Here is an 18,975-nt window from a genome sequence, read left to right as displayed (position 1 = left end):
CGAGTCTGATTCCAAACCCTAGGTATATTCGGTCATTGCCATTTTTTTAGTCTATAAGAAGAGACACCTGTAACTATTGCGGGGGCTACATTTGTTTGACGCTTTTAGAATCGCACGCGTGTAACCTCGAAAACGACATTACTCTTTCAGGGGCGGATTGGGTACTACCCCTCCGGGACCTGCTAGAGACGGACAGTACTATCAGGCGATATGTGTATATGTTTTGTCCATCAATCAGGTTGAGGCATTTACTATGAATTTCTTCCTATCTGTGTTTCTCATTTGTTTCTATAATGGTTGAGACTGACTTTTCCTTTGGGGAAAAGATTGGTTTCTCTCTTCTATGGGCTTCCCCCATCAAATCCGGGCAGTGGACCACACCATAGGAAATAGTGGGGGATTGAAAGATAGGTTCCAGTTGAAAACTTCTTGAGGGCACAAAAGTTTTTGGTCAAGCTGATATTTATATTTTCTGCCTTCATACACTATGCAGCTCAGGTTGGATGGAAAATAAACATCACAATGGGCCCTAGTAAGTTTTCATTTTAGGAATTTAGCCCCCCTGCTTCCTGTAGTATAGTCCACTTGAGCCTTCAATCTACTTCCTTTTTTAGCTCATGAGCTAATATAATCTGTCAAAATAGATGGACGGTATGGTTAAAATATATACATCACGGTGAGCCCCACAGATTCCCTGACGGGACCGTCCATCTCTAACTAGGTCCTGGTGGGGGTAGTATCCCATCCAATGCTTCCTGTTGCAATGGCATGATTGTAATTGTCATATGAAACACGGTCTCAAAGTTAAACTCGATTGGAGTTTCATCCGTCTACGAGCTACGGGCTTCTTTCGTGTCGCGTGTTTGGAGGAGAAGGTGCATTTGCGGGTACGCTAGAAAAGAGGCTGCACGCGCAGCGCACGTGGAAAGAGTATTAAAACTAGAGCCTTTAAAAATATAAAAATAAAAATTATTTATTTATTTTAAAGAGGGGTATGATAATGTAGCAGAGTTTAACCCATACTAAACTTTAGGTTTTAACCGTCCAAAGTTTAAAATTTCACTGCGACCCGGTCACTTTTTGAAAATCACATTGTCTAAGCAATCCTGACCTATGATTACTGGATAGCTTTTCTGTAAATTCAGATCACAAAATGTCCACCAATCGGCTATTTACATAATCAAATCACTGCAATTTTTGGTACATATATGGTTAACAAGTTAAATGTTTAATCTCAGTTACTTCCATGACACATGTATAATATCACGCTGGCTGTATATTAACTACAATGGTTTCTCAGAGTATCAACGTTTTTCTCTATTTAAAAACTAGCTATCAAATTAGCTGTATGCTCTTATCTATTAAAATCATGTGTCCTTGCATAATTCCAACCATCAATCCTAAGGATGTGGGATTTGGTTCCTGGTAAATACTTCAAGTATAGTGGTAATTAAATAATTATTATTTACTCCAAAACTTCATGCTAGCCACCGCTGGAACGTTGACTACCTACAACGATTGACAGCCATGGCCTTTGAAAAGAGTTGAGCTAATGCGAAGAAAAACATGAGATCGGTAAAATCAATGAGGCCCACCGTGACGTATGTCTTTGATCCACGCTGTCCATCCGTTTTACTGACTCATTTTATGGCATGAGCCCAAAATAAGGCAGATCTAAAGCACAAGTATATCTCACCACAGGAAATAGGGGCATTGAACCCCTACTGTTGAAAACTTCTTAAGGGCTACAGAAGTTTTGGATTAAGCTGATATTTGTGTTTTCCTTTTATCCATATTTGTGTGACCTTGTGAACAAGTTGGCTGACAGATACATATCACTGTGGGCCTTAGGAAGATTTTTGCTTTCAACGGTGGATGTCATTATCCCCCATTTTTTAAAGTGTGGTCCACTTGAGCTTATAATCTGCCTTAATTTTAGACTCATGCCTTAAAATGAGCTGGCATAACAGGTGAACGTCATAGATTAGACATATACATCATAATGGGATCCACAGATTTTCCTCACGCAATTCCCATACCATTTGAATGGCGAGATCCCAGCTGGTTTTCTTTTTCAGTTATTGTCCCTTTCCAAAGGCACTAAAAGTCATCATTATTGATTTAACACTATTTAATATGGAAAATGAAAAACAAATAGGCTCTAAAATTAATCGAATTAATTTATTTGCCCCTGAAATTTCTAATTGGATATAGCATAAATAACACTCCTATTACAATCTACCATCATTTTCACCTAAAATGTGACACTCAATGTAGGCAAGACCATTTACTTGCGAATACGATCTCTAAAATTAAACTGATTAAACAACCATCCAACTGATGACTATCAAATGGACGGTTACAATAAAATAGTGAGTGTCCAAATTCCAAGGGAAAAATCAGACTCTAACCATCGTCTATCATCTTTCAGTGTAATTTTTGAGTTTCTCTCCATCCACAATTGGAAAGACTTAGATGGTCTGGATTGGGTACGAGTATTCTATGTGTAATTAGTGGTCAACTATCACAGGAGTCTGGTGCATGTTGCATCCACAATCAGCAAAAGATAGATTAAAAATATATGCATTAATAGAACTAAGCAAATGATTTGCCAGCTCATGCATCTGGTGACAGGGGCTGTTTATGCTGGTGGCTGACCATGTGTATGGGTCCATTGTCCAGAAGTCATGGGCATCAAACTCCTCTGATCAGTGGCCTACAAATGGATGGCTAAGGATAAGCAGCAGCCCACATTCAATGAGGAAAACCACATCCACTGGATGGTTTAGATTGTCTAGTAGTAAGTTAACCCAGTATAAGGCCATGAGTTTGATAACCCAGTATTTCCCATACAGGAAATGCAGGCTTGCTCCTTATCCAACTACATGATCTAAGCCCTTCATCTAGGATACTAAATAGTTTTTCTGTAGATGGGCAGAATTCTTACCCAACATCTCGCCATCCATAAAAAGGTATTTAGAAACAGTGGCCTGGAAAATCAAATTCTAAAGATGGTGGTGATCCCTAATCAGTGAAATTTTGCCGTGTTGTTGATATTAAATAAGACCAGCTAGATGAATGGTCTAGATCATCAAATGGTGGAGTTGAATGGACAAGCCTCCTTAAGCATCATTCATAATGGATGTAGATGGTTTTTTTTTATTTTTTGGTTAACAGAAAGTATCATAGCTTAACCAAAACAAGATAAAAGAATTTGTACGGGAGTATAAGCAGATGTTAATACTTACAATATCCCCAACGGTCCATTGTGCACACCATGTTGGGCTTTTAACAAATCAGATGAACGGTCTGGATGGCTGTAAACATGGCCGCATGCCCCATGGGATTCCTCACTCCATCTTCCTCTGGAATTCTGGTTTTGTTGACAAAGATGGCAGTTACTTTATCCAAACACCGATAAATTAAGCAGCAGACATTGGTGACAGTCAGGAAATCAGTAGAACATACACAATATCACATGTATCACCAAAAGTTCACAAACAAGGCCACTGATCACGGTGCTGGTAGGCAGTGCACAAGCAGTAGAGCAACAATGGTGTGTATGCCGACTTCCGGTTTATAGTAGTATACACGAAGAATGTTATTAAAAAAGTTAGAGAGCATGCATTTATAGTAGCATACATGAAGGCGGATGGAAGATGTTGGGGACATCACGCGCACACGCGCACTCACGCCGCCTCCCCTACGCACGTACGTATGTAGAAAGAGGACCCCACCATCGATCTGGCTCAATGACGACGTCCAGGGAGGGCCTCCTATCTAGAAGTCAAGTTTTGGTTCAGAAAAGTGGCCTGATAGTCAAGAAAAGCCCACCATGGAATCTCATGATCGTGGCCCACTCGTCGGATTGGTTTTATATTTTAGGTTTTGCTTATTGTTATTATTTAGAACATCGTGAATGCTTTAGATTTCCTTGTTTAATTTTTATTTTAGTTTACTTCATCGCCAAGTAATAGGTGTGCACATGCTGCGAGTTTTTGGGTATAGGGTTCTCCCTATAAATAGACACCCCTTGTAGTTCTTTTCATTCATTGAAGTTAATAAAAAATTCCTACTTTATTTTTCTGCTCTTTTCGTGAGTTGTGGAAGAATTCAAAAGTGGGTGCGAAGCCCTCCCTTTTCGAAGGGCTAACTACCGTGGTGCGAAGTCACATCGATCCCAATTCACCCCTATCTTCCACCATCTTTTTTTCATCTTCCCCCACCATCCGTACTTCAAATTTGTCCTTTTGTTGCATCAGATTTCTTCATTACAGCAGGTTTCCAGATTTTGGCCCGCAGGCGAGCTGAAACTTCGGCGGAGCACCACACACAAATCGTACATCGGATCGAGCTGAGATTTGGGGGCTTTGGAGTCCATCCCTGGCCGACCAGGGCCAAGGTGGCCTTTTTCTGAATAGTGGGCCCCACACACGTGCGGCCGGGATCACACGCACGTCCGTCTGGGCCATTGTTGCTATCCACACGCGGAATCATCTTTTGGCTTAGGTTTTTATCCTCTTTTATCCTCTCATAGCTGTTTTTCATGAATCATAACCCTAGATTACATGATCCCTAATTGATTTGCCCCTTTTTATCACCTTAGGGTTCCTTGAATTGAAATTAGGGAATCCCTTGGATTAGGGACTGATTTTTATGCATGAGTAGTTGATTTTATTTCCCTTTGAAATCGTTTGGTTTATAATTTTTATTGGTCCAGTCCTAGCCTATGTCGGCTTGGACCCGCATAAATTCCCCTTTTTAATTGAATGTTTGGATTTTCATGTGGGACGTGGAATTTGTGTGATTGTTTCTGAATTGGTAGGATCTAAGCTTGAAATCTTGCATATCATATTTAATTTTCCATGTCCTGCATCAAATTTGGTATCAAAGCCTAGGGTTTTTGTAGGGGAATTCATTATATGTTTAGGGTTTGGTTGTTTATGTCCATTACGCATCAATTCTCATCATATATGGTTGTTTAGAGGTCCATAAACCCTGAAATAAGCTGCTGAAATTTTTTGTTATCCCCTTATTTGAATTATTTTAGAAATTATCTTAGTTTTCTATTTCTAGGTTTAGAAACTTTCCTTTTCCGTTTTTTGTATATAAACTAATTTTTTAGAAACTTTCTTAATCTGTTTTTAGAAACTAATTTCCTATCCTTTTTCTTTTTTAAAAACTAATTTACTTTCCTTTTTCTTTTTTAGAAACTAACTTACTTTCTATTTTTAGCAACTTTCCTTTTTTCTTTTTCTTTAGAAACTAGGTTGTTTTTTTTAAGAAACTTTTCTAATTTGTTTTTTTTTTTTTTTTAGAAGCTTTCCTAATTTGTTTCTTTAGAAACTTTCCTTTTTCGTTTTTTAGAAACTAAGTCGATTCTTTAAAAAAAAAAAAAAAAAAAAATCTCTTATATTTTGACAACTATATTGCTGAATTTTGGTTGGCACCGTACACTAAACATGGAACAATTGCAAGAGTCACTAAACAAGTTGTCCCAGAAGTTGGAGTTTATGATTAAACGCTTGGAAATGGACCAATGCTTTGAGCAGTTTGAACGCATTGCCCGACTAAAGACCATCGCCAGGACAAACCCCACCATTGGGATAGATGTCCAATCTCAGGCAGGTGGCCGGAAGGATAGAACAATAAATGGAGTTGGCCAAGGAATCAGTTATGGGCGTGCACCCGTGTACCCACCCCATGAAGGACATCAAGACCACTATTTTGAGGGGTACAACATGTGCAGCCTTGTGACTGGAGAGGGTGCACCAGATGTTAGTGTAGAGTTACCCACTGAGGTCATTCCGGTAGTGGATGAGTTTCGTGATGTTTGTCCTGATGATCTACCAGATGAGTCCCCTAGGAGGGATATAGAACACACCAGAACATGGGACACCGTAATACCTACAACCAAGTTTACGTTGAATAATTTTGTCGATAGGTCCACAAGTCTAAGTTCTCGTGAAGTCGTTACTGATTATAAACCTAGGAAACTTATTGATCTTGTCCTTATGTCACTGTCCCATAGGCTGTTGGAGTCTGCAGAGTCTTTTGCGCATCACATTCATTCATGGCATCAAGAAATCGGGCAGAAGATCATGACTAATAATGAACATTGCACATTTTCTACAGACCAGTATAAATGTTTCAAAGGATTCAATATTGGGGACTTTGTGATGGTCTGCATCAGGCCCGAGCGGTATCCTTCGAGGGTCGTTCGTAAGTTACACACGTGTAGCACTGGACCCGTCAAAATTATAAAACGAAACGGTCTCAATGTGTATGAGGTAGATCTTCCACCTTCCATGGGAATTAGTTTCACATCCGATGTGGAAGATTTAGTTACTTTTCAGGGGACCACTGATACTTTGTCCGGCCCTTCGCCCACCCATCCTGATTCCCCATATTTATCACTTGAACCATAGCCCCTTCCCAACCCATTTTTCCAGCCTCTACCTCCCATATGTACTTTTTCTAACCTTTCTTCCCAGCCTCTACCTCCCACACCTACCATTTTCGACCCATTTTCTCAGCCTCTACGTCCCATACCTACCCGTCCCGACCCATTTTTCAGCCTCTACCTCCCATATCTACCCTTCCTAACTTATTTTTCCAGCCTCTACGTCCCATACCTACCCGTCCCAACCCATGTTCTCAGCCTCTACCTCCTATACCTACCCGTCTCGACCCATCTTCCCAGCCTCTACCTCCCATACCTATCCTTCCCGACTCATTTTCCCAATCTCTATCTCCCATACCTAACCTTCACACACCCAAAAAGGAAATAGAGGACATCCTGGACCATCAGATAGTTTTAACGTCGAACGGCGGGTTTCAGAAGTACGTGGTTAAATGGAAGTCACGCCCAGCTTCAGACAGCGCGTGGCTCACTGAGGAGGAGCTTCAGAGACTTGATCCTGACATCCTGGAGCGGTTCAGGAGTTTTATTTCGCCAGTGGCGAAATCTTTGCAGCCGGGGAGAATTGATGGGGACATCACGCGCACACGCGCACTCACGCCGCCTCCCCTACGCACGTACGTACGTAGAAGGAGGACCCCACCATCGATCTGGCTCAATGACGACGTCCAGGGAGGGCCTCCTAGCTAGAAGTCAAGTTTTGGTTCAGAAAAGTGGCCTGATAGTCAAGAAAAGCCCACCATGGGATCTCATGATCGTGGCCCACTCGTCGGATTGGTTTTATATTTTAGGTTTTGCTTATTGTTATTATTTAGAACATCGTGAACACTTTAGATTTCCTTGTTTAGTTTTTATTTTAGTTTACTTCATCGCCAAGTAATAGGTGTGCACATGGTGCGAGTTTTTGGGTATAGGGTTCTCCCTATAAATAGGCACCCTTTGTAGTTCTTTTCATTCATTGAAGTTAATAAAAAATTTCTACTTTATTTTTCTGCTCTCTTCGTGAGTTGTGGAAGAATTCAAAAGTGGGTGCGAAGCCCTCCCTTTTCGAAGGGCTAACTACCGTGGTGCGAAGCTACATCGATCCCAATTCACCCCTATCTTCCACCATCTTTTTTTCATCTTCCCCCACCATCCGTACTTCAAATTTGTCCTTTTGTTGCATCAGATTTCTTCATTACAGCAGGTTTCCAGATTTTGGTCCGCAGGCGAGCTGAAACTTCGGCGGAGCACCACACACAAATCGTACATCGGATCGAGCTGAGATTTGGAGGCTTTGGAGTCCATCCCTGGCCGACCAGGGCCAAGGTGGCCTTTTTTTGAATAGTGGGCCCCACACACGTGCGGCCGGGATTACACGCACGTCCGTCTGGGCCATTGTTGCTGTTCACATGCGGAATCATTTTTTGGCTCAGGTTTTTATCCTCTTTTATCCTCTCATAGCTGTTTTTCATGAATCATAACCCTAGATTACATGATCCCTAATTGATTTGCCCCTTTTTATCATCTTAGGGTTCCTTGAATTGAAATTAGGGAATCCCTTGGATTAGGGACTGATTTTTATGCATGAGTAGTTGATTTTATTTCCCTTTGAAATCGTTTGGTTTATAATTTTTATTGGTCCAGTCCTAGCCTATGTCGGTTTGGACCTGCATAGATTCCCCTTTTTAATTGAATGTTTGGATTTTCATGTGGGACGTGGAATTTGTGTGATTGTTTTTGAATTGGTAGGATCTAAGCTTGAAATCTTGCATATCATATTTAATTTTCCATGTCCTGTATCAGAAGAGATGTGTGAAAAGTTCAGAGAGCATGCATTTATTTTTCTATTGCTTCAAGACATGCTGTTCGGTGTATAATGGAAGAGAAGCTTGAAGAAGCATCTAATGGAAAACCTTTAACTTAACAGTATAGATGGGACCACTAAAACAAAGTCCCAATAAGGCCTTCGAAGAAAACAGTAAATGCAACAAGATCATGAAATTTGACAGCTACGTGTACTGATTCATATAAAGTTAACCCACGAGCAAACACCTAGCAGCTAGGAGTAGTTAGGTCTTGATGTGAATGATAACCTGACGTAGCCATACCATGCAATTGGGCCCCATGGTTTGATTAACTGGACTGTTGATATGGTGTGGCCCACTGCCATAGGTGGATGGATGCTCCAAAATTTTCAGATTGGAAGTTCCAGGCCATCCAAACTTTGGCCGTTTTCTTCTCCAAGCTATCACTGTATTTTCTTATAAAACTAAAAGTCTATTTGTAGGCCACTGATCAAAGGGTTAAAGTTTCGAATCTGGGCAATCCTTTGGGCATCCCCCTTCCATAATGGGGATCATCCAAAGGATCTGGATAAGTGAACAATGGGCCCCAGTGCACCAAATAGGAACATCGGGACTATTTATCTGCTATGTCTAACACATGCTGGAACTTTTAGATCCCCAATGGAAGAGTAAGAAGACAATGCCAAAATCTGACATCCTGAAATCACATGCCTCCATAAGGTAAACCCTATGCAGACTGGGGATATCAAGACAAGGCATCATCTGGATTCTCATATTTACTTACCTTTCATAGAAGTCATGAATAAGCTCTCTTGCTTCAGGAACTAACTACAAGAAATTTCCGAAGCCGATTTTTTCGACAACTTTGTTCTGTCAAAGAAAAACAAATATTTGGGGTAGTGATCCATCAGCAACTAGCTTGAAAAGTAATAGGACATGATTTCGTAAGTGAACTAACAGATGGTGGATGTATACCTTCAGCCGTGTACTATCAAAACAAGCAAGTGAGCATGGTCCACCAAAGGTCACAATGTCTTGTGGTGCTATCACCTTTGCATAGTCATTACCCAGTTTTGGTCCCATTTCTAAAATTGCATGGTCATTCCCCTGTTTTGGTCCCATTTCCAGAAACTGCTTGCAACACAGCAAGAGAATTTAATGATATGTTAAATTCTTCCATGCAATTAGTAATCAAAACCCATCTTAAAATTTGTGGAAGGAAGTTCCACCCTACATAATCATAGAAATTGAGACAAGATTCTTCTTATTTTCTTTTTATATAAAAGATGGCCAAACAAACCTCGTGAGCAGCAAGCTTCTACTTTTTAGCCTCCAAGTGAACCAATCCAGTGGCGCATTTTAGTTTTGCAAGGTTGAACACCTCTAGAGTCAGCTCTGCTTCACAAACATAGTATCTGAAGACATGGATGAATTGACCCATCTCAATGCTGCCAAAATTACATTCAAACACATCTGAATTATTTGCTTTGGTGTGGTACAATAATCACAAGTACAGATGTAACTCTTAAAATCATCCCCAAGTGAACCATGTGCACAATGGAAATCTCCAAGATCATTGCAATCCATGCTGATGTTTTCTTCGATACATTTTACTTGCACACAAAATTCAAGATGAAATAATTGCTACTCCCTCCCTCCATCCCGCGCAATGAAAGGCTCAAAGATCATTGCAGTCCATTCTAATGGAAACTCTCAAGTACAATGGAGGTCTCCAAGATCATTTCAACCCATTACGATGCTTTCTTTAATACATTTTGCCTGCACACACAAAATTCAAGATAAAATAAATGGCAACTCTCTCCAAGATCATTGCGACACATACATTTTGCCTGCGCACAATTTTTTTTAGGAAAAATTAAATGGCAACTTCTCAACGTAGCAACAAAGCCCCACCAAGATGGTAGAGCCAAATTTTGTAAAATTTGGAGTTGCCACTAGCCATTTTTTTGTGTATCGTGAAAGGCTAGAATCCTTGTTTATGGCTCAAATAAAAAGGAGCGATTCCCTTGATTTTTGGGAAGTTAACTTTGATAAGGTCTCCTCACCAAATTTCCTGCTAAGGACCAGGATTATGGAGTTGAAAGGGGTTAGGACTTGGGCACCAAACTCCACCTGCAATATTGCAGCATCTACTTGAGGAGAATTATATCCTGACTATTGGGATTTTGTGGAATGGTTAATTTTGGCTCCCAAAGGTTAAAAAGAAAAAAGAAAAAAAGAAAGAAAGAAAGAAAGAAAGAAAAGAAAAGAAAAGGAGAAAGTAGGAGGATTAGAGAGAGAATTGAGGGAGGGGAATCTAGTGAGTTTGCTTCCAAGTGGTTGCCTTCCTATTATTTAGGAACTAAGCTTGAAAACGGACTTGATCTCCTTGAATGAGTCTTCAACATCTTGTGAGGGGGAGGGTCTTGGCTTGATTGTTCTTCTAGGAGAAACAAAGAAAAAGAACAAGAGAGCAATTCTCCTACCAAAGGTAGAGCCTTGCTCACCACTTCAAAGAATAGAGCTGTACTCTCTAGCCCTGAGTGAGAAGAGCTTCCCAAGCTCTTAGTCCTTGTCTCAAATTCTCCTTCTTCCCCATGAGAATTTTAGAATTTTCCACACATGGGGGAGTTAAGATCTTAGAAAGGGTTATGGAACTCAGGTGTCTCAAGGAAAGGCATTTAGGCGCCTTTACCTGGATTTTTAACTTGAAAAGGGAGCAAACTGCCTCAAGGATAGGCATTTAGTTGCCCCTTACCTTCATTTTTAGCTTTAAAAGATGGAAAAATGCCTCGAGGATAGGTATTTAGTTGCCCTTACCTTCATTTTTATTTTAAAAAGATGGCAAAATGCCTCGACGACAACCATTTAGGTGCCTATCTAGATCTTTGATTGTGAAAGCGGCCAGAATGCATCTAGGATAGGCACCTAGATGCCTTTATCTAGATTTTTTTAACTTGAAAAGTGGGTAAAATGCCTTAAGGATTAGCTTTTAGGTGCACTTACTATAATTTTTAACTTAAAAGTGTAAAAAATGGCTCAAGGTTGGGAATTTAGGTACCATAACCTGAATCTTTTACTCAAAAATGAGGCAAAATGCTGCGAGGAATGGAATTTAGGTGCCCATCCCTATATTTTTAAACTTGAAAAGAAGGGCAAAATGCCTCTAGGATAGGCATTTAGGTGCCCGTATGTAGATTTTTAACTGAAAGCAGCCAAGAAGTCTTGTGGATGGGCATTTAGATGCCTTTACCAAGATTTAAAAAAGCGGGCAAAACACTTCTCTCTCTCTCTCACTCACCACTTTCGACTTGGTATTAGAACAAGTTTTTTGGCTGATTAAGGGGGTTTTGGTGGGGCCCACTATTGATGCAATCGGTACGGACGACATCAACAATATACAGTAGGAGATGGCCCCATGAAGAAAGAAAGTACGAAATCTAGAAAAGGATATTATAGAGGAATTACGGTGATTTTTCCAATATTTTTTGGTAAGGTTTTGGGGATCTTTCATGCAAAAATAGAAAAGAAGTTGGGAAACACTCCAGTTTTCATTTTTTTAGAGTTATATTGTCTTTTCTGAGGATTTTTGTGGTGTTTTTTCACATGAATTTGGTGCAGTTGTGCGTTTTCCAACTATAGAAACAAGTTTCATGTGATTTGGATGAAAATTGAGGGAGATATGAAGGTTTTTATAATGTGTGGTTGCATATAGACCTATTTTTCAGATAATTCTGCTGATTTTCTGTGGATTCATTAAAATTGATGTTGGCATGAAAATTACACAATTTTATCACGAAATTACCGTAATGTTGGCATGAAAGTTTTTTAAAATTCAAGCAACCATTACATACATTATGGATTTCACTAATTTATATAAACATTTCTTTAATTCTATATATATATTCAGCGAGATTTTCCAATCATCTAAGAAAACCTCAAAATCCGAAAATCTCCAGAGAAATTCTCAACCTGAGAATTTGCTGAGAGCAAGATTGCTCACTAGCAGGTAAGTAAAATATGCTAATTTCCTCTTTACTGAACGGAATATTGCAATTCAATTGGTTATGAATCGAAACGCAGTCCAAAACTAAAAAACAAGAGTAAATTCTCGTGCCTGGATAACAAACCCTAAAAATTCACCACAAATCAACAGAAGATCACGAGAGAGAGATGAATGGGAGAAGCCATGAAATCAGTACCTTATATGCATTGTGATCATTCTCCAGTTGAACAATGGGTGGTCAGGACAGTGACCAATCCCCAGCCGTCTATAGATCTTTGCAGACACGTCTAGATGGAGCCGCCAGTTATCGCCGATCTCGTCGTAGGCATCGAGCGGTTGAGAGAGCGGGTGGGGACGACGAGGAGCCGCATGTTCTTGCTGCGGACCATGTAAGTCATGGTCCAAAAAATAAAGGATGGACATGTCAATATCCACGCCGTCCATTCGTTTTGCGATTACGATTATGTCGTTATAGCACCAACACGTGACAGCATTAATTTGGCCCACGAGGGTTTGCAAAAAACGAATCCGCATCCTCTGCTCGTAACAAGCAGTTCCTGTTAAAGGCTTTCGCGGGAAGTTCCTGCCAAGGACGCTGGATGGGGGGCCGTGATGTTTGTGAAAAATCCACCTCGTCCATCCGTTTTTCTAGCTCATTGTAGTATGTGCAATAAAAAATTAGGTGGATCCAAGACTCTAGTGGGTCACACGAGAGGAAAAATTGGGGAAAGAAATTCGTACCGTTGAAATCTTCTTGGACTCTGATGGTTATAGGTCATCCAAACCGTTTATAAGGTCATTCCCAATGGGATGAAGTGAAAACACCGAAAAGATAGCATGATACAAAACCTTTTTATCACCACAAGAATGTTTCAACGGTGCTCACTGAATCCCCACTGTTTCCTCTCTCGTGGATCACTTGAGTTTTGAATCCTTTTTGGTTGCATGTAATAAAATGATCTCCCAAAACGGATGAACGGGGTGGATTTCTTACGAACATCATAGTGGGCCCAACTCAGCACCCTTGCCCATGAACTTTGTGTCATGGCTGTCGCTGTTTTGCAGGAAATCCGCGTCCCATGAAATTTTTGCGGTTAGTACACGCATCATATACGTTCTTCCTGATGCATTAAATGACGTGTGAGATGATGTGGCTCAATCAGATTGTAACAAATGTAAATTTTCTGTTTGTTTATTTCAGGAGAGGATCTGGATTACAAAAAAGCACACGCTTGCTGACCAATAAATGTTATCACACGTGAGTACTGCATGCTTGTGAAAAGGTGGCATATAACCGAGGTAACAAGCTATAACAAAAGATACCTTGTTTCAACAATGAGGTCTTGGTATCGATTTCAAGTGGGGGTAGCCACCGGTGAAGTGTGAACTGACAGTGAGGTGTACTAACCAGCTAAAAGGCTGTATAAAAGACTACCAAGGGAAGAATTTTATCACATATTTGAATGTGCATGAAAAGATTCTCTCATGGTCCTAAAATGAAATATATTTTCAAAAATATTAAAAGCTCTCACAGCAGTTATAAAAATTTAAGAATTAAATCAACATTGGAGTAGATAAAAACCAATGAATTAGGTCATGATCCAGGTCCAAAGGGACGCGGCCACGCAGGATCATAGACTGGAAAGGAAACCCAACAATGGGTTTGTCTCATTCCAGAGTTATAAAAGGAGAACGTAATGAAAAGTTCGATGCCTATACCAAACATAATTTGTCTCACAATACAACATTGTCTTTATCTTTTATCTTATCTTAGTTTTAATCTCCCTACTTTTATTTGATCATGTTATAGAATGTTTAAAGTTTTAAATTAGTGTAGATCACTATTATCCAATGCTATAGTTGTAGTATGTGTAAATGTAACATAAATATCTACAACCTTCTATTGTTGGATCCTAATTAACCGAGTTCTCACTTGAAAAATCAAATACCCTGGTCACATTCTATTGACCATTAACTTAGATTGTCTATCCACATGGGCGATACAAGTATTTATCTCTTGTTTTATTTTTTATTTTCTAGTTTATTTGTTACTCTATTAATTGTGAACATTAATTACACATTAATAAAAACGACATTATTTTATCTCTTTAGTTTAATTTATTCATTTTCATTTTATTAAGAAATGCATTGGTTATAATTACTAGTGAAAGAACAAGCCCTTAAAACACAGTACAAAAAAGAAAAAAAAATCTATCAAAAAGGACCAACTCATATTCTTCAAATCGCTTGATAACAATTAGGGCTCGTTTGGCCAGGTGCATTGGAAGGGATTGGATGGTATTAGAGTGGATGGCAGGGATTCCGAGGTAATGATGGTGTTGTCAGTGGATTGTCTTGAGTTCCATGGGATTGCTATATCTAGTCTGTTTGGCACTTCCGGCCAATCCCAGGATTAACCTTCCCATCCCTTCCATTCCCTAGAACCAAAAACGTCCCAGGCAAATTTGAACGGATTAGGGTGGATTGGATTGGGATTTAAAGGTAATGATGGTGTTGTCAGTGGATTGTCTTAAGACCCATGGGATTGGGATCAGATCACCATCTTTGTTTGGCACGCCCGGCTAATCCCGGGATTTAACTTCCAATCCCTTCCAATACCATCCAATCCCTTCCAATCCGACCGGCCAAACGAGCCCTTAGTGTTTGAGAGGGTGGTTGAGTCCTAGAATTCAATTTTAAAAGGTCCATATCAGCACGAGAGCACCAACATTCAATCAAATATTAAGTCAAGTGCAACTTTGGTATTCCCGCACTTCCTTGATCGCATGCGTTAATCGAATATATTTACTCACTAACACATGTATCCTCTTGTTTGATTGAATTGAAATCTCGAGTGGACCTAGTGGGAGGAACCCAATTAAGAGGTTAGATTCAATATTTCAACAATTTTATGAGCCCCACCCACAATGTTTGGTCAATCTCCACTATCATTGTTCCTTGTTGTGTGACCCACCCAACTTGTGAATTGAGCTTTATATTTGACCTAAGGGCCATCACATGTTAAGTGTGCTTTGATGAATTGTATATCACTCCATATAGGCAGAGAGAGAGAGAGAGAGAGAGAGAGAGAGAGAGAGAGAGAGAGAGAGAGAGAGAGAGAGAGAGAGAGAGAGAGAGAGAGAGAGAGAGAGCCGTATCCAATTTTGCTAAAAACGTATTCCTCACCAAATAGTCCTCCAATACCGAGATCTTGGGTGCGGTGCGTAGATCAATGCACTTGAGCCATGTGCCACTTAGAGGTGGCAATAGGTTTGATTCCCCAGCAAGTCAATGGGTCTGACCTGCTTTGGAGAAGGGTTTTAGGCAAGCTAAATGTGCACCTGAACGGCCCCGGCCGGTCTGAAAATGGGACCCATTTACGTCAATGATTTGAGCTTGAGACGTAAACATCGCCCATTTTCGATAATGGGTTAGACTTGAGTTGAACCCTACCCTATCCAACCGGCAATATATGATGTCAGTGGGCTGGGCCAAGTAACACAAAAGAGAAATATTGATACACGCCTGATGTTTGTATCCACTAATCGGGCTGTGTTGGGTATACCTTCAGCCTTATGTCTGGACCCGACCCAATAACAAATAAATGGGTTGGATTGTGTCAGGGCCTGCCGTTGCATCTTAAATGGGTTTGGTCTGGGGATCGGGTAATGGGTCAGTGGTTGGGTTTAGGCCACCTGTTTAAATAAGCGGGCCAGGATCGGGCTGACCCTGACATCATTCAAGCCCAACCCGTTGCCACACCTGAACCTCCGCTCCCTCCCTCGCTACTCGACGTGCGACCTCAAATTCTTGCGCATTTCAATGCTAAGGAAGGTTGGCCCAATCTGCTCGCTCCTCCTGCACCACAGCATAACGATCCAGGCCGTTCATCTAGAATGTCTTACTTCGATCGGCCAGGTGGTACCAGAGATGTCATGTCCGTTGTCATCTTATAAGTGGACGGTGAGGATCGCTGAACCCGTGCGTCTCGTATTCAGTGGGGACCTTCTAGATGAATCGTCTGGATGATCACATGGTGACGCAGAAGTGGCGAACTTCCTCAGCAGAGACTAGAAGAGAAGGCTGTCACAAGACAAGCGCCCATACACAAACATCATTGAGGTTGCTCTCTCTCTCTCTCCCTCTCTCTATCTCTCTCTCGCACACACACGCACACACACACATCTCCAACTATCAATTGATTATTTATTTATTTTTTAAAAAAATTGCTAAGACAATGCTCAGCTGGTCTTCCTGTCTTTGTTGAAATTGAATGTATATATCTGTGTTTGGATGTCGTCCAATCCAACTGAATTGCAATAGCTCTATTCAATGAAGAGTAAATTTCTGGTGTTGGGTTGTCACCATTGACCGTTCTTTCCCTCTATAATGATTTTTTAGAGGTCCTTCGGATGCCCATAAGTTTTTAAGTTGTGACTTTCACTTACATGGCGCCTATTTGGATGTAACCTATGAGTCACCACTCACCTACAAGTAAGTTGTTTTTTGCGTTTGGATAAGCTCTACGTCAGTTACAAGTACTGTACTCACACCAAGCAAAACTTGGAATAGGATATCATTCCAAAATGTCAAACTTAGGTAAGAAAGCTTGGCAGAAAGTTATGCCATTTTGTTAAGCAAATCTAGATGAATATTTGAACCCATTTTTAGGTTAAACCAATCATCAAGTGGGCCACAAGAGTGGGCCCACAGATCAAAAATACCTATAACGTGAAAAGTAGAAGGAATAATCTTAAGGCCGGTCTTTCATACATTACAAGAACCCACAAAATTTTGGCTGTTTCTAAATCCCCAAGCACTATTATAATTAGAAAACCCAACTATGATAAAATAACCCAAATTCAGGAAAAATAAGATATGAGTTTCTCAAATTTTCAAGCAGTAACAATAGAAAACCCAACTGAATTCAATAAAAGAAACCACTACATGTGTTATTGACAGATGTCTTAAATCTGTATATATTGGTTCGATGACATCGAAGCAAACTCGATGAAATCAAAATTTTTCGCGTTTTTCAGCCCCGGTCGTTGGATAGTTTTGGTCCTTCTTTAATGGCATCGAACTAAGTTCGATGTCATCGAAGGTTTACGTAGATTTGTTTGTGGAAACGCAGATTCTGCGATTTTTGTTTTCGATTTTGCTTAGGTTTCTTTTTAAACCTATAAATAGGCATGTATACAGGACTAAGAGCTATTCTAAGGGGTTCTAAGTATTTCTAAAAGAGTTCCGGGGTTTCAAGGAGTGGAGAAAAGGAAAGGTTTGAAGATTGCTTAAGCCGGGTAAGTCCTCTATGTTTGTAATATGTGCTTTCATAGTGGAATTTTTTGTCACTTTATGTTGTGGTTTTTTTCCACAAAGGTTTTCCACGTTAAATTTCTGCGTTCTTTTGTGTTTGCTTGGTGCTCTTGAATTGCTATCCTAATTTAGAACTGTGTAATTCCACAGCACAAATCCCAACAAGTGGTATTAGAGATATTGTTGGGGCACATATCTAAATTTGCAGGATTAACAACAATGAAAAATTTCAAGTTTGACATTGAGAAGTGTTCAGTCCCCAAGTATAGGATTGTGATGTAGTAATAAACTCGGTAAGACCGAGGTCGAATCTCAAGGGACTGAAACCTGTACATAATCTAAAACTAAATAGAACTAGAACTAGACTAAGATGTAATGTAAATCAAGTGATTATGAGGGAATAATTATGAATAAATTAATTAAAAATTAATAAAAATAAAGATGGGAACTAGGGTGCCAAGGATCTACTTGTAGCAATTGGGAAGTTACCTTATATTGATTCAAGGACACAACTGGAATCAGAGTCCCATCCTATCCAGTTGGTAAGAAGAGATTTGTCAGATCTCTAAATGTCTCATGGATCTAATCATCAACAGATACGATTGGTGTAGATTTGGAAGTGATCCCATCACCTAATCATGCCCAGGAGACTATGGCAAACAACAGCAATTTACCAAACCCACAACCAATCACAAGAGAATTATGAAAGTTAGGAAGGGGTTCCGTCACCCAACCATGTCAAGGAGACAATGGTGAACAACAGGGCCTCCTAAGTTCACAATCTCATAATGGAAAGAACATACTCGAAGCTATTGCAGATCTACTGTAATTTGAGTCACAATAAACCATTAAAAACTAAAAATATTCTTTAATAATCAAATTAAAATCCACAAAAGTTCAATAACTATGAATCAAAGCAAAGCTAACAACCCAATCACACTACAAGCTTTACCTCTTAGCCCTATCTAAGAGGTTCAGCCCAACATAATTAGGCTACCCTTAAAAGAAAGAAAAAATAAAACAGAAAAATAAAAGACACTACTTGGTGCTGCTGATGCCTCCACGGCTGCCCGTCCTCGTCCCCGTCCAGGATCCCCCCCACTGCGCCTCTCTCTCTCTCCCTCTTTATAGCAGCAAGGACGGTGGCTGGGTCGGTGGAGTGTGTAACAAGCAACTCTGTTTACGCAGAAATTTTCTTACGCACTCCCTTCTTGTGTGATGATTGGCAAGCCCATAATCAATGCTCTGGAATAAAAATCTACTCCGTTCACTGGATTATACTCGAAAATCCAATTGGAAATGACTAGGTTTTTTTATTAGATTCAGTGTGGCCCACATCATTTTCTGCTCTGCCATCCGTCTTATGTTTGGACGGATAGGAACCCATCCTCGCTGTCGCATCTTATTTCGTCACCTAAGCTTGGGAAAGATGAACCACGTGAGTC

General features: G+C 40.2%; 1 protein-coding gene across 6 annotated transcripts in view; it reads right to left on the bottom strand.

Annotated features, from left to right (window-relative positions):
- The window catches only part of LOC131232453 (probable serine/threonine-protein kinase SIS8), a 32,562-nt gene extending 19,895 nt beyond the window's left edge, over nt 1-12,667 (bottom strand). For 2 of the 6 annotated variants that reach the window (XM_058228686.1, XM_058228687.1), the window contains exons 1-5: nt 12,411-12,667; nt 9,509-9,987; nt 9,184-9,339; nt 8,993-9,078; nt 3,249-3,373 (exon numbers count right to left, since the gene is read on the bottom strand). The gene's annotated coding sequence lies outside the window, so the exon portion shown is untranslated. The remainder of the gene's footprint in view (nt 1-3,248; nt 3,374-8,992; nt 9,079-9,183; nt 9,340-9,508; nt 9,988-12,410) is intronic. The other 4 variants (XM_058228682.1, XM_058228684.1, XM_058228683.1 and 1 more) reach the window with 4 other exon arrangements.
- Between the last annotated feature and the right edge of the window lie 6,308 nt (nt 12,668-18,975).

Source organism: Magnolia sinica, chromosome 18 (assembly GCF_029962835.1).
Source record: "Magnolia sinica isolate HGM2019 chromosome 18, MsV1, whole genome shotgun sequence".
Lineage (NCBI taxonomy): Eukaryota > Viridiplantae > Streptophyta > Magnoliopsida > Magnoliales > Magnoliaceae > Magnolia > Magnolia sinica.
This window is presented reverse-complemented; position numbering and strand designations above follow the sequence as displayed.